This window comes from Helicoverpa armigera, chromosome 3 (genome assembly GCF_030705265.1).
Source record: "Helicoverpa armigera isolate CAAS_96S chromosome 3, ASM3070526v1, whole genome shotgun sequence".
Lineage (NCBI taxonomy): Eukaryota > Metazoa > Arthropoda > Insecta > Lepidoptera > Noctuidae > Helicoverpa > Helicoverpa armigera.
Window position 1 is genome coordinate 1,631,059 of NC_087122.1, and position 22,403 is coordinate 1,653,461.

A 22,403-nucleotide genomic window follows, 5' to 3' on the forward strand; every position below is an offset into this window, starting at 1 on the left:
CAGATTAAGGAATTGATTTTCTGTTTAAAACTTGGTTTAAAAAGTCGTATTATTTATTACATAAAGAGGTATATTCAAATACCTCTTTACAATTCTTACTTTATTAAAAAGTTATTGTAATGAGCATACCTGCTGTTTTAACCCCCACTTTTTGCCTTGTTTGTATAATAATTTATGCCGTTACGTACCTACTTTAGCATTAATAATTATGTATTTTCTTCGAGCAAATAAGCAAGCATGATGTTACTTACCTACTAGACTCATAAAACTAAATCTCGAGTTTACAATAGGTAGGTACATATAACCGCAACGCATCGCTAGTTCATCTGTCGCACCTTTACAAACGCATGCAGCATGTCTCATTTCGATAGACATGTTATTCTCCACTAGGTACACGGAGACATCTGTATATCTCAACAGTTTGTGCACAATCTGTGCTGATATCGTGCACAGTTTTTGTTATATTGTGCACAGTCTGTGCTAAACACAACTAAATACAAGCAACACTTACTAATTAGTTTGTACGAAGTTTGTTATGAAATTAAAATAGTAATTTAGGAGAGGAAGCCAATTAACGGTTTGTTTATTTTAGTAAAATGTTTGAGTAAGTTTTAGGATATAAATAGGTTATTAATGTTTAGGAATAGTTACTGTTAGTTGTGAAGCTTTTCCGCAATTTGTGTTACGTGGGATTATCATTAGCTGTGTAAAGTTTATTGGGTGTTATTTTGGCCAAAATCCATTCAAACACAGTAGGTATTTCATTTTTAGACGTTTCTTTGTTTACCTGATACAATCTGAGTACTATTTATCTGACTGTGTAAGAGTACTCAAATAAATAAGAGCTTTCACACATTTTTTTATAGAAAATACCATTTTGATTAAAATTGTAATTTATTTTTGGGCAACTTTCAACCTTCGGCTTGCTAGGAAAGCCATCGGCCAAGTATTAAACATTTTTATAAGATTTAAACTTTGTATTAATAAATACCAAAAATACAACCTATTTTTACTCCACAGATTTTCCCTATATTTTTATTTCTCAAATGTATTTTCCTGTTCACTACAGGAATTACTCGAATTACTCGTACATCTTATCATTTTGCCTTGCTCAGCCCGTATATACGTCAGTAACACAAGCTTACAATGCCAGCATTCCGTAGATATAACAGAGGGTATTACCGACAATTATCCTCCAATGCATATTGGATTAAGACCCTGTTTTTCCGCAAGAAAAATACTGCTGTTTTCCGGATTATTCTGAAAGTGATTATGCTGAATGAAGATGTGATATTTTTTTGTGATTTATATAACGATTGATACTGCAATATCGTGAAATAGAATCAGAGAAACATACACTTTTTTCATCATAATATTTTTTTATACAGAAAAAATGTGACAAAGAATATTTAAATATTAGTGTCCTAATTTTTTATGAATTGTTATTACTGCAGCACTATTATGTTGTTTTTTTTATATAAATGTGTTTACATATTTTTTTTAACTTATGCAAACCAGCTGTTTTAAATTATTATTTATAGTACTTTAGATATTCTTTGATATAGGAGAAAGATATATTTTCCCTTATGAAGTGCAATTTATTAGAAATATTATAATTTTATCGTTGTAATTTACATTTTGTTTTACCTTATCATACATTATGTTGATTTATCAACGATTTATTATAACCCAATAAACTATGAACATAGATATTCCTAAAAATGTGTGTGGGTTGAAAGTTATACCTACTTAGTATTTCTAAACAATATATCTAGATTCTTAAAAACTCTATTTCGGAGCTACCTACGTTAGAACATATAACTTTATACATTCTTTATTACATTGAAACTATTTTTATTGACTTGCGTTTTCGATGTTATTAATATATGATGTTTATAATCGTTATAATGACTCTTTTTATGAGTAAGCCGTCAGATTTTTTTGATGGCATTCAATATTTTTTAAAGTATAGGAAGCTTTCTATTTTTTATGCGAAAACATCTGAATAATATAATCTTCACCAGAAATGTTAAATTACCTGCACATAGCTGACTAAACAGTCGGCCGACAGTTGATCCGACGGTTGGCAATAAGTTTTTAAAAGAAAACCTTGATTCCATTCAAGAGTTTTCAGTAAGGGTGCTTACATAAAGAAACAGGTTTCCGGTACAGACAAACCTGTACGGGTAGGTACCGATCAGTGCAGGTATAATATTTCAGTACAATCCTATTCACTCACTTATAAAGAAACGGGTAAGTTGAAACAGGTAAACAACCTGTTTCTTTGTTTCAAACAAACTGTTGGCCAACTAAAAGTTTGCAGTGTGGTACTCTTAATCAATGCAGAGTTTGTAATTCAACAGAATAAATTATGCATCACCTTTTTTAATCTCAAAAAGGAAATTCAAAACAGACTTGTTCAAAAGAAAGAAGGAAAAGAATAAGCTTATAAACAATTGTTAATTTTACGTACTGTGTTACTAAATGAACGCTCAGAGAGTTGTTAAAAGGAGAGCCTAATGTATTCAGAGATCAAATAATTCTTCGTTATCTGGTAACACTGGGGCTCTTAGGTCGTTATTCGTTTTTACACAAACTGTATAAATAGGGTAGGTACATCATATACTTGTTTTATGGGGGAATGCCCTAATTTGCTATTTCAACATTTAATATTTCAGCTGTTTGTTTTTCACAAAATAAACAAATGTCTAATCTACAATGGATGCAAATTTAAATATTTAAGAATAAAGATATTCCATTTTGCTGAAAAATAAAGGCTCTGTTTGTGGTCAAAGTAATACGAGTCAGGTTCCTGTGAAACTGGATAAATAAGAAAAACAAATATCCACTGCAAATGTTTGAAACGTTAAATTGTACGAAGTATTAATAATTATGCAAACAATAAATTATATTATGTTTTAAAAATTAAAATTGTTAGTTAATTCTTACTAAGTAAATAATATATATATTATGAATGCGAAACTGAGTTGCTTGGTTTGTAACGTTTTGAATCAAAAACGACTACACCGGCTAGAGTATTTTTTTCACCAGTTTATGGGATTATTTTAAAAGGTGCGTGAAGCATTATCTATACTAACTGGCTCATAACTACCGTATCACAATAAAGTGATTGCTGCATTATAATTGGTTGTCGCGTAATTCAACTCTTGCGCATGCCGTAACGAATCGCAAGTGAAAGTAATCTGGTTTAACACATTCACTGCGTTACGGCAAGTATTTGGCCGTATTTGACTCTCAGCCAGTGCGGTAGCTCGTTGTCCTTGTTTTGCGTACTGTGCGGGGGCGATTTATCTAAGTTCCCTTGCGCGTAGGAATGAGATAGTGATATTTTCAATATTGTTGCTTTTAATATAATAATATTGTACACTAACAATATACGGCAAAATAGTTGCCGTAACGCACAGTAAAATAATTATTTTCATTCAGTGCGGTACGGCGAATATCTTGCCGTACCCCCCCAACCCCGCACCACACTGCATGCGTCCGCGCGGCGGTTCAGTGTGCGCTAGTGCTGGCCGTAAGCAAAACCTAACAATATTTTTTGTGAAAAATATTACGCGGTTCTGCTACAATGAGACGTTCACATAAAAAAACTGGATTTGAGTAGAGAGAGAGAGGGGAAATCATCATCTTGATGCCAAAGATGTCAAGTGTGAAAATAATTCAGTGGAATAACTACCTATCTACTTACTAAGTTTCATACACGTCCTTTAATAGTTTTGTGTTTTTTTTTTAATTGGTCTGTTGGCGTAGTGGTTGTGGGTTCGATTCCCACACAAATCAAACATTCTTTGTCTAGTTGTCTTGGTCTGGGTGTATTTTCTAACTATACTATGCATTATATGTATTTGGGACTAGGTGGCGCTATAGTGTGATTGTGGTAGAATATAAATACATATTTATGTATATTATATAATTAGGTTACATAATTATGTTGATTTATATAATAATATAACACTGATAAATATGAATATTTTATCTACAAAAAAAAATATTTTTAAACTATCGACTATCATTCCAGAAGTAAACCCCATCCCTAGCATTTTTTCACTTCTACGCTGTACGGCATATATATTGCCGCGAATGAAAGATTTTGAAAAATCTCTGTATCTTTCAAAGTATAACAGAGAACCCGGGGCGACTGCAGCTAGGTATATACAAGGATATAGTCTATCGATTTGTTGATAAAAACCATTGATATAGGTGGTTTCCACGTCTGTATAGGCTTTGAAAGTCAGGTTCTGGTACGGCAAAATAGAAGCCGTAACGCATATCAGGAAATATAGATACGGGCAGCATTTGTCTCGTATCGCACTAGTAGAAAGTTTAGATTTAACGCTGCCGCAGTGAATGTGTTAAACTCAAAGAGATCTTATATTTTGCGACAACCAACATCAGCTCCGACAGCCGTGATCGTCTAGTGGTTAGGACCCTACGTTGTGGCCGTAGTAACCCAGGTTCGAATCCTGGTCACGGCAGTGTACACTGTACACTGTCGCGGCGGAGCATATCTTTTTGCAGCATTATAAGAAAATGGATGCAGAAAGTATGTTACTTTTAAGGTACATTTTATGATGTATTTTAGGTTCTTAAAAAAAATCGGCTATTTTGAATTTTGAAATAAAGTAACAATGACAAAACCTATACTTAGAAGTAGTTTTTATGTCCACAACTATTCGCAAGAAAACGAACACTATTGTACAAAATATACACTTTTATGCAGACCAGTCAGCAAATACATAAGAATCGGTTTTCCTTTGTTTTCCTCGAGGAACATTTAGAACAATGCTCTCAGAACAATGGTGAAGGAATAAATAGTTGCCATCGAGGTGGTTCCGTAAGAATTAAATGTCAAATCGTCTGACCTCTTTTGCAGAAGCATTAATAGTGATTTTTTGCAGAACTCGGTTTCAGAACAATCTTTATAAAGTAGTTTAGCTAGCATTTTTTGCTAACTAACTATACTTTTTTTAATTTTCTTGTATAGGTAATAATATTGGTTTTTAGAATAAATATTCAATCGGAGCTATATTTAGTGGTAGCTTACTAAGTAAGCTGCCTTGTCTCTCTCCGGTCATGTCGGATTACTGTCCTATCGGGCTATGAGAATGAGACTAATCTCTAGAGAAAGAATAGCTGCCGCGTCCAAAAATCTGCCTGGAAGCCATAAATAACCTTCTTAAAATAAATGATTTATTAATAGATTTTAATGAAAAGGTTTTTAATGGCATGAACTAATTTTAACGAACAACCTACACGATCGTACTAAAAAACTTTCTGCGTAAGTCTTCACTAAGATAACATTAAAGCCATTGATCTCTTATCGATAACCTTTCCGAAATGCTAAATCTATTTATGACGTGACCCGTCAAATCTATTTATCAAACCCCTTGGTACGGTCACTGCGTAAATGTAAGAACCTTTATTATCAGCTATTCATGGGTACAGTCGGGACCAAAAGTCAATTAGCAAAAAGACAAATTCCTGAATAATAAAACGAATTATCATTGTCCTACAGACTTACACAGCTGAAGAGTTATTTATTGTTTTGAAGAGCCTTTTAAAAAAATCCACATTTTAGTTTAAACTAGTCCTTTCATCAAGGAAAGCTACTGGCTAATTTTAATCCAGTAGTAGAACGTAGCGAGTGGGCACGCTGGCTTTAGCTAGTCTCTCGTAACAGATACTTATGGGAGGACTATTTACATACACTATAGAACTAAGTTTTGAATAAATAAATAAGTAATCGGACATAAGTAAATCACAAAAGTCACTGTACACAGTCAGTAGCATTTAAGAATTCAAGTATCAGTTATTTTGTATTTTTTGTCGTTGTAATAGACTTTAGTTCCTGAGTGTACATTGTGTCAAATCCACAACTACCCTACATGCTGATGAAGGCGTGTCCACATGTAACGGTGTCTTGCGGTTAACCCTCTCGGGTCGGTTCGTAGGTGTTAAGCTAGTAATTGATTTTACAGTTAGATTTGATTTGGTAACTGGGAGGTGTTACTGTGAATTTAAGCCACAAGACTATTTAGGGAGAGAGTTAGGATTGACATAGGTAGGACAATAGGGACATATGTTTCTCGGTACTATTTTACTGGTTTTGTTAAATTTTACTTGGGGTCGGCGCAATATGTCATTTTCTTCCATTTTCCCCTGTCACTCGTCATACTGACACTCACTCCCTTCCTATTCATATCATCTTTCAGGCAATCCATCCATCTTTTCTTAGGTCTTCCTCTTCCTCTCCATCCATCTACATTCATACTTAGCGCACACTTTGTTGCATGCGGTTTTGTTATATCCGTAGAGAAAAAAATGATATAATGAAAAAAGATGTAAATGTATGTACCCATATTCGCAAAAATAAATAAATTAGAATTTGAATAATTAGCGGAGATGATGATAAGAAAGTAGCGCGCCAAAAGGCGGGTGTTCGGGGGACGAGAAACGTTACTAGCTCCGTCCTGACGCACCTTCTATGGAACCAGGCCATTATTTTCTGAATAAAATCTCCAATCAATCAACCAGTTTTGGACAGATTGGTCCTCCGTGGTGATGTCATTATCATTTAAAGATAGAATATGAAAAAAAACTGTTTCTTTTGCGGTCTTTATGTTTGAAAAAATCGTATCTATTAAATAAAATGAGATTTTTCAGCCTTATAGATTACATTAAAATATGTCCAATACTTGTTGAATAATGGTAGAGCGTACTAACTTTGTATTCAGCCCTCAGTTTGGCAATCAACTATGATTAATTGAGTCGAAAGTTTTCCAATCTATCGTCGTGCAACTGTTGCACTTGCATTGCGGATTAAGTTTTAAATCGTTCGGTTTGAAATACAAAACTATTAGGTACTACTAAGTACCTAATACATAACTTAGTGAAATTAACAAACTACTTAAGAGTTTTGGTCGATAAAGAAATTATAATTAAGCAAGTTTGTTAGAGTTACCCTACATACCACATACTACAAATTATTATTGACAAAATATTTAACTGTTTTTAGAAACAAGTGCTCCTGTCTATATGAACGTTGAATACACGATTTATTTTTAACTGACTTCAGCGTTTGTCATCCAATTGACACGGTATTCAAGAAACTGTAAACTTAAATAAGCTGAAACTCATTCAAGCATAACAGCCACGTAACGGTTGTCTCCAAATAAAAATGCACTTTTTATCGTCACAATTGCATTGTAAATTGATTTTTTGATACCTCTCTCACCAGCTCCGACAGCCGTGATCGTCTAGTGGTTAGGACCCTACGTTGTGGCCGTAGTAACCCAGGTTCGAATCCTGGTCACGGCAGTGTACTCACTGTCGCGGCGGAGCAGATCTTTTTTAATAATCAAGTAATACTCTTCAACACAGTATTACTCTGCATGACTTATCAAAAGATGATTGTTTTTTAGGTTTCAGAGAATAAAGCAATAAGAAACAGACTCTGGGGTCTGAAGCACAATGCAGACAGGATTAACATTCTTATGGGAGATTGAGAGACAAGAGGCGTTGAGGGTCCGTTATAAAAACTGAACTGCTTAAAGATAATAATTTGTAGATGTCATGGGAAATATGGACATTATGTACTCCATAACAACAGCAAAGAGGAAATAAGTACCAGCTTGTTTACCATAACCACTGCACCATTTCTTTACTAGCAATAACCTCAAGCAGTATTCAGAGCCACCAATGGACTACAAATTGGTCTTTAACTACAAGAGGTGTTTCAATTACGTCTCTTAAACTCTTGCGCAAGTCGTTATTGCAAGTGAAAGTGCTCCAGTTTTCGAATAAAATGTAACATTTCGGTATCACAGTCACCAGCTCCGACAGCCGTGATCGTCTAGTGGTTAGGACCCTACGTTGTGGCCGTAGTAACCCAGGTTCGAATCCTGGTCACGGCAGTGTACTCACTGTCGCGGCGGAGCAGATCTTTTTGCATTTGGTCTGAATTTTTGTGGAACATAAAGATGTCTTATTTTAAGCACATCTATAATATAGACACTGAATAAGTCTGTTTAATTACTCTACAATTTCTGACAGTATACTCAAGTAAAAAAAAAATACATGTCTAGGAAAACAGAATTTTCAGTAAGTCTTCTCCTTTTCTTGTTGGCTTTACATTTGCTAACGTATCAGGCCCGAATGTGCCCATTGTATTATGGGTACACAAATTAAATAATGTACTATTGTAGATAAGTGACAGGCACCCTCGTCGACCATCCAAAGGTTAAGCAGTCCTTGGCGGTCCTTGGTCCGTAAGACCATATATGTACATAGTTCTTAAGAGTTTCATGAGGCACGTTATTGAGAACAGTTTTGATGGAAAGTCGTAAAGCCTAAAAACCAGTCTCTCTTTTGGAAGCCAAGGTTTAGAGAATTTCAGATAGCTGCATCTGGTAAGACTGAGAGGTGTCATCTTCCTAGTCGAGAAAAGGCGTGATCAGTGAATTGACCAGCACTGAGGAACTACCGCTGTTTTCAATGTCAAGACCAAACGCCATTGCAACATTGCGCAAACCGTGACAGATAAGTGAAAGTACTCCAGTTTAATCGAGATAAAGTCTTGTAATTCGATACCATTCTCACCAGCTCCGACAGCCGTGATCGTCTAGTGGTTAGGACCCTACGTTGTGGCCGTAGTAACCCAGGTTCGAATCCTGGTCACGGCAGTGTACACACTGTCGCGGCGGAGCAGATCTTTTTGGAAGTATATGTTCATTGCTTTTGTTTCTAGTGCACTTGTCTTCAAACAGGACGTAATGTGAAAACTATGTAATATAACAATCATCATGAGTATGAGGTTTGTGAAGTGTACACAGTATTTGCATTTAACCAACTATGTTTAAGTACAATGATCTAAAAGGCTCCATTTACCGCCAAACTACATCAAATCAGGAGTACATAGATACTTTTTACGTGCAGATAAAAAATAGCCCACACCTTATTGCTGTTTTGCGTAGACCCCAGCTTGGAGCAGGCCTTTGTTCTGCAGTGGACTTTTTAGGCAGTAACGATGACGACTACTTACTTACCTATAAGTTTTTGTGATAGTGATATTCATAATACATTTTTGGTAGTCTGCAAATTGTTTAACAGTCACTTATATTATTATAGTTTTAAGAAGGAACTTCAATTTTGTTTCTACATAGAAAATCCCGTGTAAGATATTTCATAAAACAGTGAAAGAATTTTGATAAGCCACTTAATAATATAACACGTATTTTCTTAGCAAAGGTATTTTCATTAAAAAGTTTGATTGAAATTAGGACAAAAGAAAATTACGTTTTTTGTTAAATTATGTTTAGCTATTTTATTATGTTTTTGTTTGATCATTTTTATTATTTTTTGTTAGACGAAAAGTTTCATTTTATTAGGGAAATGTTATTATACTTAGAGCTAGAAAATGTTATATGCTTTCAGCGATTTATGTCTGTGTGTATTCTTTTCTAAATTACAGATAGAGAATAAGTGGGATACCACTGCCAACTCTTAGTAGAGGATGACAGGCCATCAGGATTTTCCCCATGTTATATATGATATTGTAGGTATACTTTATACTCCAAACCCTGTAATTTCCTCATAAAGCCGGCAGATCCGTGTGGCTAAGCTAGTAAAACACAAACTAGGTTAACTCTATCCCCGAATAACGTCCAGTTAATTAATGAAATTAGAACTAAGCGTAATTTGATTGATTAATCTATAATTCGGTTACCCACTAGGTGTGGGCTGCCAGTGAGATTATCTAAACAATGTAGGCTAGGCCAGTAATCTTATTACCTCGAGTATGTTCCTAAATAATTATTTAGATTACTCTGTTTATACAGACCAGCTGTTCTGGAGAGATAGGAGCAAAAATTACGAAGTAAAAATTTCATTAACGAAGTAATAACAGTCAAAGTAAATATTGTTAGAAAACACGCCGCAATTTTATTGAGGCTCGGTCCGACAATTTATTTTTTCATTGATTTTTTGGGAGCCGTGCCTGGGAGGATACGAAAAGCTGACGTTCCCTTTTGCTACTTACTTAGTAGCAGTCGTTATAGTAGGTCATCATACCAGGTAGATTTGGGAAAACTATGAAACTAGAATTTGTTACGTAAACTTACAGCTTACTTTATACATTTATTATTTTTCATATATCTTTATATCCATCTACAAATAAAAGTTGTCTTAGAAAACGCTTAAAAAGACAAGATTCAGGATGCTAGTGAAACCGGCAAAAGTAGCTAGAGATACAATAAGTCGATAAAGTAATAAGTAGAATTTTATACAGCGAATGGTATTAACGAATTTTAATTTTCATGCAGTGAAATATTCGAATATTCAAAGTGCGGATAACCGCTCGCTACCATGTAAAAGCTTTTTGAAGGATTCATGAATTGTTGAACATCGAAATATTTGTATGTACATCTGAATATACACACACTGAACATTGCTTAATTATGTTTATTTTTTTACTCCGGAAAATAATTAAATCATACTATTAATTATATCAAACATTGCTAGAATGATTTGGCTCTATTTTTCCTAACAGCCACCCGTACAAATAACTTGGGAACAGAGCAAGAAGAAGAACCATGAAGAATAATTACATAAAACTACTCTAACTTGGCAATTAGGCGTATTTTAATCATAGTTTAGCCAAAATAAAATAGAACAAAATAACACATATTGTTAGCACCTTTTGCGATTACCTGCCCATTTATTCGAGGAATTCCGGCTTTGACTCTATAACCTAGCTAATGTATTGAACAAAATCCGCTCTCAAACTAAAATGGGTTAACATAAATTAAACACGAAATAGTAAACGCGTTCCATATTCACGTACACACGAAAATCAGCGGTTTATCGTCAAAGGCGACGTTTAGTTAAATATTCAATATATTCATAATCACATGGGTTACAATGAAGGCTAAACCGGATCCTTTGCAGTAGAATATTAATATGTTTATACAAGCTGATGCCCGTGGTTTTACCCGCGGGGGAACTTCTTCCCGTATCCAGATAAAATATAACCTTAGTCTAATATTGAAACTTTCTAAAAGTAAAATATTTTTGATTTATGCGATGCGGATGAATATTTTGATACCTAGTTTTAATATTTCCCTATAATAAGATCATTTTGTAAAACTATTGAATAAAGCATATTTTTGATTTATAGTTCGGAAATTATCTATGCGTATAAAAACTCTACATTTTGTTCCTTAGTTCTTTAGATGAAAAGATTACAAACACTCACGTCACAAACACACAAATCATACCTAAGTACTTCTTTTTGTAATATATATGTGTACATGTTACATATGTACTTGATTTTCATATTGAATTGAATATTAAAATCTTTCACGGTCAGTTGGAGGCTCAAAGGGCCACTCATTCACGCCTTTTACGTTTGGGAGTGTAGCTTTTATTTGCATCAGCAAGCGTACTAAAAACCTTTGAATATTTTTGTGGTTCGTGCCTGGGTACCTACCTCCTGAAAAATAAAATTGTCATCAACATTATTCTACTTAACAACTTCACTGTCCACGATGCAGACAGAATAGTTAAACAATCGGTAAATATCATATACGACTCATGGGACAGGGAAGTTATCGATAATTTGTGCCTTCTAAAAGAAGCTACTCGTCTTTAACTTAACTTACATCCCAACATTTTACCGTAATTGGTATTCATTTATGCAATAATTTTCTTTTTCTGACTTCGTCCGTGCACTGATTACCATGCCGACTCAAGTCAGACCGGCGATGTGATGATTAGCTATAGCATCAAAAATAAACTACAACAAACTTGTAACATGTTAATTCAGCAGCGTACTAAACAACCATTTCACACCAAGCTAACAGATAATAATCTGCCAAATCCTAATGGCAAACCCGTATATTCCATATATTATTTACACGAACATACGAGTATATACAAAGTGAGGCAAAAGCCCCCACCATTTATTTAGAAAGATGGTTACGTGTTGCGATCAGTACTGAAAGGTTTATGAAATTCGTGTTGAATTCGGTAGCGTTTGTAAAAGCTGAAATATATCAATTTTATACGGATTATCTTAGGCCGGGAAATGGAAAGATTGCTTTGAAATACATTGTTCTTTTTTGTTCGAAGCGTTATGTTGAATATTTTATGGATTGTTTTTAAGTGTTGAAAGCAGTTTTACTGGGAGATTACATAAAGTGTGGGGCATTAATAAATTATTGTCCAACTGCGACGGAAGGATGTTTATTATGTTTTTCGAGGATATATATGTAAGTATATAAGTACGTTTTTGGCACACCATAGAGTATCAACAGCTGTGTAGATTTTATATTGCGCGGTGTATTTTTTTCTTTGTAAGAATGACGCTGTGTATAAATAATTGGCAACAATCAATGGAGCCCTCATAAAGAAACGAGTGTTTTATAAAACACAATTTACTTCTTTATTTTTATGTTTTTGTTTTTTTTTAATATTCTTAAGAGAGAGAGATATATACAAAATATTAGAATGCGTTAAAATACTAGAATTTTACGAAATATGTTTGTATTTTGTAAAATATGTACCTGTTTATAAGATAAGGTACACAATACATTATACCAAGTACATACTAAGATTAAGTAATGTATTAAGACTAACACAATATCGTGAGAATGTGGTTGTTTGTATGACAAGGAGATTTAAACTGTCAGCCCAAGTAATACTAATTATTCGCAACTCCGCGGTTTAATTAATGTTTGTTTTACACGTCTCACGAATGAGGTTATGTGCTAAAGGACCAAAAACGTTGAAGCTTTTCATTTCTGGTCCTTTGTGTGGATGAAAGGAATGAGTTGGTTGTAAATGTTTCACTTATGATACTAAAATAATAGTGGCCTTACTACAAAAACTTTAAAACAGGTGTTGAACACTAGTCTAAAAAAAGTGTGGCTCCAAAACGAACCTTATTTCAACGTCATAATCTGTCATTTTTTTAGGAAAGTGTTCAACAGACGTTTAATACTTTTTGTGGTACGACGACGGTAGAAGTATAAACTTGTTACTGCTTTTACTTTTTTTTTAATAAACGCTGGTGCACACAGTTATGGATATATATATTTCTTTTCATTTGAATTCTGAGTCGGCAAAAATTCAAAGAAAAATCATAAAATACTTGTACAACAACCATGTTGGCTATTCTTCCCGGAGGCTATATTTTTGTTACATCGTAAAGAAAACATGTTTGTATATGTTTCTTGGTTATTAGAAAACCTTAGTATTTTATGTAGAAAATGGATACAATGAAAAGTATTCAATAAATTATCCAGATATTATGCAGTAGACAACATATTCTTCTTCACATGACCAGACATATTTCCTACATTTAAAATTACAATACTTAACCAACGATAATTTTACCCCTTTTCAGATATATTAATATGTATCTCCAAGTTCTCCTGCATCTTCCAAGCTATCTAGGTAATATCTAGACGAGATAAGATTTCAATATCGATTAAAGTATCCATATTTAATCGAGTTGATGGCCAGGATATTGGCATTTCGATTTTCGATCAGTTTGATAAGTAGTAGGCTAGCTGTAGATGATATTATTATCGGATCGGAATAATAGTTGGATAATCTATCTTTTTATTTACTTTTTCACATAAATACTATTTCATTGTATAAATAGAACGCCTTCAAAGTGAGACATAGACTATTCAAGTCAAATTACAAACACGTATCAATGTAATACTTTTGACAAGTAAATAGGTAGCATTAGGGATAAATAATGATATTCAGATTTATACATCGATTTTCTTCATGCATTCCCAAGAGTTTTGTTGTCGAATACTATTTTAGAACACATACGAGTAAGAAAACTTCTCGTGCATTACTTGGTTCGAAGAAATTCAATTTCTTTTGATACCATCCATTGATTTCGAGGAAAAACTCACCTTAGAGGGGAATAAGAAGTGCCTATTTATTTATACTAATATAATAGAGTTTGCTGTTTACAGACGATAATCTGGGAGTTATTGGTCCAACTTGAAAAGCTGTTTCAGTGTTTGATAACACTATTCATTGGGAACTCCACGGAACGGCAAAGCTGGTCACCAATTAATTTGAATGATCTTTCAGTAAAAGAATACACGTAAAACTTTTCTAGAAAGATACATATTAAAAATGTAAAATTGGTATACCTAATAAAGTATATACCTATCTGTCTTCGGTACTTTGAGTAAAGGATACATGAATTAAGTTTGGACTCCCATACTATTCATCCATGACAAGCGGACTTCTTAGCTTTCAAACTTCTAATGCACCAAACAGACGCCAACTGCACCAAATCACCAAAATTAATCGCTCGATTATACAACCGCTCCGTCACTTCGAATCCCCGCTTATAATCTACCCACTGACCCTAATACCGGTTATAAATCCACCAATCGACTCGATTTCAAATCAATTACAGGTCCAATCGATCCCTAAATTGAGCATCTGCAGTGTGATCAAACTCGATACGGTGGTAGTTACCTGGGACTATCGGTACCACGGAGGAAGGAAAGATAACGGAGATGCCATAAGGAAAGTTTCTGTTATTGTAGGTCAAGCAACGTTCGGTAGTCGTGATTAGTTACTAGAACTAACAAGAGGTTCCTTATCAAATCAAAACCAATCTATCAAAGATCGGTCCCGATTGATTGGTGATTTTATTTTGAAAATGATGGTCGGGTTTCATTGATAGCGTGTAACGTCCACCCTCAGTAACGTTCCTCCTGCCCCGAAAAAAATGCGGGAGGCATTTTGGCGTAGATACTTTCTTGGGAGATTTTGCGTTTTGACATCTCCGCAAGTTATTTTGTTTTCCATAATCTTTACCGAACAGACATCGATAGTTTAATCAACGCTCGGTAGATTATCTTGCAGTCAAATGCAGGTGTAATTACTGCGGTGTAATTTATTCAGGATTTGACCATGTTTGAGTTACAAATGAAGTTTGTTTGATTAGTGTCTACATAGATTTGGTTGATGACATTATTCAAAATTTTATAGTTTGTTGTAAAATTATTTTCAAAAATGCAACTTTGCCAAAAAATATGGGGGTGGGCTTTCAGTCTCATCGTATTCAGACCAGTATGCCACATAGAGCGACTGTCCATCGGACCTATCGGACCGGGCAACCCGATACCCCTTGGGAAGACTGATTCCTTGATTTTTCTTTACTCTTTAGAAAACTTTCTCCGTAAATATTTACTTAAACCAAACTGTATTCCTTTCCTATAATACCTCTATTTCTCGAATTCAATGATATAATAGAAGCAAGTTACACGTCTCACTGTGGTGAGGAAAATTGAATTTGTCATTTGCTCCTCCCACGCGAATCGAATCGAATATTACCTGCGGTGACAAAGCTTCGACAATCTGATATTTTTTGATATATAGTGATAGGTATTTTGTATTCATAAGAAAAATAGTTGATTTGGAAAAATTTTATTAAGCATTTACATATTTTGTTGTATTAGTAAAGGTTAGGATATATTACTAGCAACTTTGAAATAGGTCTTTTGGTTTCTTACATAGACTTTTATAACAAAAGAAGTATTTAAATTAAAGTAAATATTACATAATCAAAATACCTAAAAAAACTTACATAATGCATTTATTTTTTTAATATTATATTATCCAGAGACTTTACAAAAGTATATATGTATTTTGAAACACACCCAATATACAGATACACCATCAATCACCTTTCAACACAACTCATTTCCTTCATGCTCATTTCATTAACATCACACGTCAAACGTCGAACGTCAAATGTCATTACCAGTCGCATATCTGTACGTAAAATGAAGACGTCATGACAATTCACGCACGTCGAGCCACGTCTGCTGTCAAAGGCCACGTTTGCCGTCAAAGGTCACGTTTGCCGTCAAAGGTCACGTTTGCCGTCAGAATTCGCGTCAGCTCACGACCGATCGTTTTCGCGAGGGCTTCCGTTTCATTTCCTTTGGCATAATATATGTTATTGGGTTAATCAATTTGGGTGAATACGTGCTGGGTTTCCCATCAATTGTTTGGTATGTTTTCCTATACATAAATTGATATTGATTGGGTGTGGGATGATGTTGTTATTTGCGTTATGATCTCATTTTAGCTTGCATTTGTTTATTTGGGATGCCAAAAAAATTTCCTTGTGTTTAGGAAAAATCGATACATGCAAAAAAGTTACAAGCTAAATGCATGACTTTAAAGTACCTACTAAAACATCAATTAAAAATAACATGCACACATTGCATGCACCAGCAAATAAGTTGAAGTCATGAGCACGCATCTTGACATCTGATTACTTAGCTCTACTTGATATTCATTAAAGGTAGCATCCGACCAAAATATTGCTGAAAAATGCCTAACATCTGTCTGTTAAACACCTTATTTTCAATTCTGAACCACTGTGTAGACGTAATACTCATTTGGAACCACCCTGAACAATCAGCGACGCTATTTATCTGACTGACAAGCTAATATTTAACACAGAACAAGCCATTCTCATAGTTTATGGCAACATGGATAAAGAATTTTACTTAATACACCAGAGTAATATCACTCTTTAAAAAATATCTTTAAGAAGGCTTTATTTTTCAAAAAAAAAATGATGAAATAATAAAGAAAGTATTAGCATTTCAAAGAGAAATTCAAATTCAGAAGAAAATTCGTAAGATTTATTGAAAACTCGACGAATTTTGACGTTAACAAAGTCTTCGATGAAAATGCCGTTTTGGTGTCATTGTGCGTCGAGCTTATCCATCACCTATCTGAAGTGATATGAATATTAAAATGAGTGGCACAGGGCCGGATTACACGGCGTATTCGAAATCAAAAATATTTTTATAATGGCTTTTTTCTCTTACAAAAAAAAAAAAACATTTTTTATACCACTTGCGGTCGTCAGTTTTAAAGAGATCAGTGAGTTTTAATAGAAAAATGGGAGTAGAAAAATTAAGAAGATTTTAGAATTTTAAAACTTAAGCATACAAATAAAATGTGACTCTAAATTATTGTGGACTCCTTAGTCTAGCCTAAGTTAGTAGATATACAAAATTCAACACGCGTAAAATTTTGTATATTCGACAAGAGTACCTACATATTTACATTTCAAAAACTTGTATCATACAAGTTACGTTTACTTCATGAAAGAATGTAACACATACAATTTAGTTTGTGCAAAGCTATCAACGCTGATTTGACACATAAAGAGGGTTCAGGCTTGGTCAGTTCGTATTATGAAGTACTTAATTTCAAAAACCCTACATCCTTCACTAAGTGAAAGATCAAACCAGTACAACGTGGCCTTTTTGATGTTGGAGTACCTATTTAAATATTTTTCATACTGGAAAGAGGTCAAGGAAAATCGTTTTAATGGCGTAAAGAGTGTCTTTCAGATATAAATTAGTTGGTTTATTTTTTATTCATAAAAACATAAACGCGTTAATGTCCCGAACCACGGGACCGATTAACCAGAAAACAGTGTTAGATAGCTCATTCGTCGAGGAAGGTTATAGACTCTTATCAAGATGCTTGAAATAGTGTCCACGGAACAAAAGGCAAGTATAGTTCATCATCGTCCTCCTGACCTTATCCCAATATTATTTGGAGTCGATACAAAATAAACATTTTGTTAATAATAGATAATAAAGTAAAAATGAATCTGTATTTTCTATTACGTCCCTGCCCTCAATATAGGAAGTACTTGGGGTTCTTAATTCCCGCGTCGTCACGCCACCCGATGTTTATCTAATCACGTCGACGTGACGAGAGCGAGGTGCGAGGTGTAAAGCTCGCTAATTACCAGTGTTATAAGTTAGGTAATTATCCTAATAATGATGGGGTTTAGAAGGCAGAGAAGGGATTTGTTTAGGTATTGATAAGTACTTACCACTTTTGATAAAAGGGAAACCTAAGTTTGCAACCTGAAGGTACATTTCTGACATCTGACATCGATGTCTGACAGAGACTGCACGTGCTGCAGCCGCTTTCAGAGCGGTACCAGTAGCGCGGCTGCGGCCAACTACATGCAGTCGGCTGCAAGAATTAAAAAAGTAGCCCTATACAACACACAACAACAGACCATTTCAACTATTAGGTGAATATTAAAAGATAGAAATACTGTTAATTGGCCAGTATATTTTTGAAGTAACTTATTCTATTTCTTCTTTTTCTATTTCAGGACGTTCATGAATAAACTAATTTCAGAACTAATCATAGAAACGTCAAAACTCGCAAAGATAAACAATAAAACCTAATTATTTTTCCGTCAAAAATTGTGCTTTCATATTCCCTTCAGACTTGAAACAATAAAACAGTTAATTAAAACTTTATTCCCTAACAAGATTGACACCAACCATTTAAGGGTGGGTTCCGAAATTACGACCTCGCGACTTTCTTATTGCGGATTGCGACCGGGTGTAATAACGTCACCAAGTGTCGTGTTCAAATAAAATACGTTTATTGCCAGCCATGAATTCTTACCGATTAGGATCTTTAAACTTGCTGAAACTTTAATGGTTGTCGTTGGCGTTGTTTGCAGTTAGAAACTACTTTTATTTCTTGCCATCTTTCAGCTTGAAGTGAGCCATTTTGTTGGACACGTAGACTGCTGAGTCGCTCTTTCGTACAAAAAGTCACTAAATTGCAACTCATCTGAGTTGATAGTTGGGTACCAATATTAATGATTTCTATACATCTGCATACGTATAAAAAAATGTTGTCCATATAAAAGAACTACTTTCAAGAATGGCTCAATAGCTTAAGAAAGAATTTAGAGAAGAGCTTAGACAGGAGGAGGATATAGGATAGTTTTGTCGCCATTCGGCAATGGGAAACCGCAGGCGGAAGCAAGTTGTACCTAAAAGTTAAACTAAACTAAACAAAATTAATAAATTAATTAACCAGACCACTTCATGTTTGTATTTACGGAACCTCACCTTTAAGGCCGTTTGCGTCCCTAGGGTATTATTAGGAAACTTGTACACACAAGTTGGCTGTTGGTCGATGTTGGCCAAATGTTGTACAATTGTTGTCCAACTTTTGTACTAAGGGAATTGGTGAACAATCTTAAGATACTGTGACAGTTTGGACTCTTGTAACTTGGCTGATAACTTTAATGAAATTGGATTAGAGGAACTTAGTAATTGATCCTCTTTTCTGTTTTTTGGGTGTTTATTTATAGGAGGAAGTTTTTGTTAATTAGCTAAAGTTGTTAGTGTTATTTGTTAATATGGCAGCTAAATAGAGTATCTTTGTCTCTTTCTTTTATTTCTGATATCAAAAACACAAGTGAAAAGTCTCGGAGGATGATCAAAAACACAAGTGATCTAGTGAAATAGAAATTTCAGAGCAGCCTCACGAAAGTAATTTCATTCTTGCTTTAATGCAAAACAATTCGTTGCCAAAGATTCAAATTTTGAAAACATATGATTATTTATATCACTGTTAAATAGTTTCACACAACTTATATTTTTATCCGAAAATACGACGTTCGTTTTAAAACAATTAACTTTTCAGCACCCAAACATAGACTGGTACGACAAAGACACACTAAAAAGCATCTGCTACAAAAACTATAAAAGCAAGCAAACACAAAACGCCGTTAAAAACCGCAAACTATCAGAATTTATAAAGGTTTTCCACACTGACTGTTGCGGTTGCGTTCCACCGTAATTTAGAATGACCGCACAAACATACATTCCGTCTGAGGTCGCTTTAACTACATGTTATGTGAAACATTATAGTTCAATGTGGTGAATTAACGTGTTCTAAATAAATTAGGTTTTACCGCAAAGGTTTAGTTTTGGTATTTCCGTGTTATATAGTTTTTATTTTGGTTATTTATGATTATTTTAATGGTAATCATGACTCCACAATGATATAATGAGAAATATGATATTAATCAATGAAGGATATGAAATGATATACATAAAGACACAGAGATTTTTAAAAAGCAGACCAAAGAAAATTATGCAAAATTACCAAATACTTCAAAATAAAATTAAGCTTAATAACTTAAATAATTAAGTTATTTCTAATTCCTTTTAAAAAGACATATTGTAAGAGTCTTTAGTCGTAATAATTTCATCATCTTGCGAAGACAGCTCCTATGACAAAATTTATTTTTCACGAGGTAAAGTGTCATTTTCCTCGTAACCCATCTCACTCTCAAGGAGGACCACTAAATACATAAGGTCCAAACAATAATACATTATGACGTCACTATCTTATGAGGTGAAAACACTTGGAAACTAAAGAGGGGCAGGTCTATTCATTGTACTATCTATGTTTACTCATATAATAATGAGGAATCGTTCGTTTGTTTGTTTGTTTGTATCAATTAAGGCTCCGAAACTATTGGACCGATTTGAAGAAAATCTAAAGAGTTAACGCTGCCCGGTACATAAAGGACATTCGAAGAGACATGATGGATTTTAATAGTAGTAGTCTAACACTCCCTCACGCTGCTAACCCACAATAGAAGGGGTCATTTGAAAATTTGCCATAAAAAAGGACGTATTTTATTATTTTCCCGGTGCAAACACTTGTTTCCACGGGACGCGACCGAAACCGTAGGAAAACAGCTAGTCTACAATATACCTCGACTGAAGTGCGTAACAATTGATGCTAGAAATAGGTCGGTTGTAATCAAAGAAGGGAGAATAATAGGTTAGGAAAGAGATGGCGTGATTGAGTGAGAGAGAAAGCGAATATTCTGTCTATCTCGTTTTTAATCAAGTCTTGTGAAGAAGTTGATTACGAACAGTGAAACTAATGAGTTTCAAATCGCGATCGTGACCTGAATTTTATAATAGAAAAAGGTTTTACGCTCAGTATTAAGCAAAGGTATCATTAGGCCTTGTCGTAATATTTCACTTAAAAGCTATTGACATTGGGAAATTGACTACGATTTTTTTTATGCATTATAAATTATGTGGGCTGTAAACATTTCCATTATGTTTGTAACTGAAATTGCTAGGGAAGATTGTAAAAAGCTTCCAGAATATTTTGAAACATTCCATCGACCAAAACTGTCATTTGAAAAAGCACTTGTATTACCGCGATTTTTACAGTATACGTAAGTATCTATCAGTTGTTTAACGGCTATAGCTAAAATCTCACCGTCTTACCACAAAAACTTTTAAACGTCACACGTATGGTTCATTTTGCAGCCAAAATTTTATTAGACAAGTGTAAAACAGGGTTTAAAGTTTTTGTAGTAAGGCCCTCAATGTCTAATCGCACAATGGATAGATACGTTATAAAAATCCACCTCTAAAAAATACTAAAAACATTTTCTAGTTTGCGCATTCAACAATATTCACGGTAACAGATTGACAATCACGGCTATTGTACAACGATGTACGCAACGCATTCACAAACCGCTGAGCGCTTGCTCGTTCCAATTTCGAACGAGAAACAATATGGCTTCATTTGAATCGAGTCACGTGGTCGTTCGTGGTGTTTCGTCATTTTGGATGGTGTATTGAGATACTTATGCTTATTTTAGGGGATGAATATCGTTAACTTATGTATGCAATGTGTCTGTTATTGAACATCTTTCAGTAGTCAGTAAGTCTGACAACCAGTCTTTCCAAGGGGTATTCGGTTGCCCGGGTAACTGGGTTCATGAGGTCAGACAGGCAGTCGCTCCTTGTAAAGCGCTGGTACTCAACTGAATCCTGAAGTTAGACTGGAAACCGACCCCAACATAGTAAGGAAAAGGCAGAGGAAAAGTAAAAGAAAGGCTTTAGTAAGACTGGTAAGCTCGAATTACCTGTTGAACTATTTTCCTCCTTCTTCCAAACTTAGAAAGAGTGCCAAAAAAAAACATTGCTTAACAGTCCGACAGACTTGCTGAAAAAAAATGTTATCAACAAAAAGATCTCTAAATTACTTCAGAAGATATAAAGCGTCTTTTTTTATTTCGCCTTTTTTTTCGTTGACAGTTAGTAACTCACTGTTCTTTCTTCAAAAATCCCCTCGAACAAGGAAATCCTGGCCACTCCTGTTTGAATGACACTGAGTGGGGTAAAAAATATTTATTTGGGGAAAAACGGTTTGAAATTCGAACAAAATTCTCGGGGGTATCATAGTATTATAAGATGTGTAAGTTGTTCGTGTCGTCATGTTCTCATCTTTTATTGTATACCCCAACCGATTTTTGATGCAGTTGACAAATGCCGTCAGTTAGTATAATAAACGGTACTGCACAAAACGTTCGGTACCCCTATGCTTACCTAATCTTGGGGTAAGTACTGTGTAATACTTAACAGAAATATTTTCTCATCTCAAACGAAGTCGTCTCGTCATTGAGTCTTCCATCCATAATTTAATGTAAATTACATTCAAAATTT

General features: G+C 34.4%; 1 protein-coding gene and 4 non-coding genes across 5 annotated transcripts in view; all 5 read left to right on the forward strand.

Moving 5' to 3' along the window:
* The window catches only part of LOC110377545 (galanin receptor type 3), an 86,082-nt gene that overhangs the window by 29,738 nt on the left and 33,941 nt on the right, over window positions 1-22,403 (forward strand). The gene's annotated exons all lie outside the window — the stretch shown is intronic.
* On the forward strand, window positions 4,428-4,499 carry Trnah-gug (transfer RNA histidin (anticodon GUG)). The gene has a single exon. It is a non-coding gene; the product is annotated as a tRNA-His (tRNA).
* Window positions 7,270-7,341, forward strand: Trnah-gug (transfer RNA histidin (anticodon GUG)). The gene has a single exon. It is a non-coding gene; the product is annotated as a tRNA-His (tRNA).
* Trnah-gug (transfer RNA histidin (anticodon GUG)) lies at window positions 7,866-7,937 on the forward strand. Its single transcript has one exon. It is a non-coding gene; the product is annotated as a tRNA-His (tRNA).
* On the forward strand, window positions 8,634-8,705 carry Trnah-gug (transfer RNA histidin (anticodon GUG)). Its single transcript has one exon. It is a non-coding gene; the product is annotated as a tRNA-His (tRNA).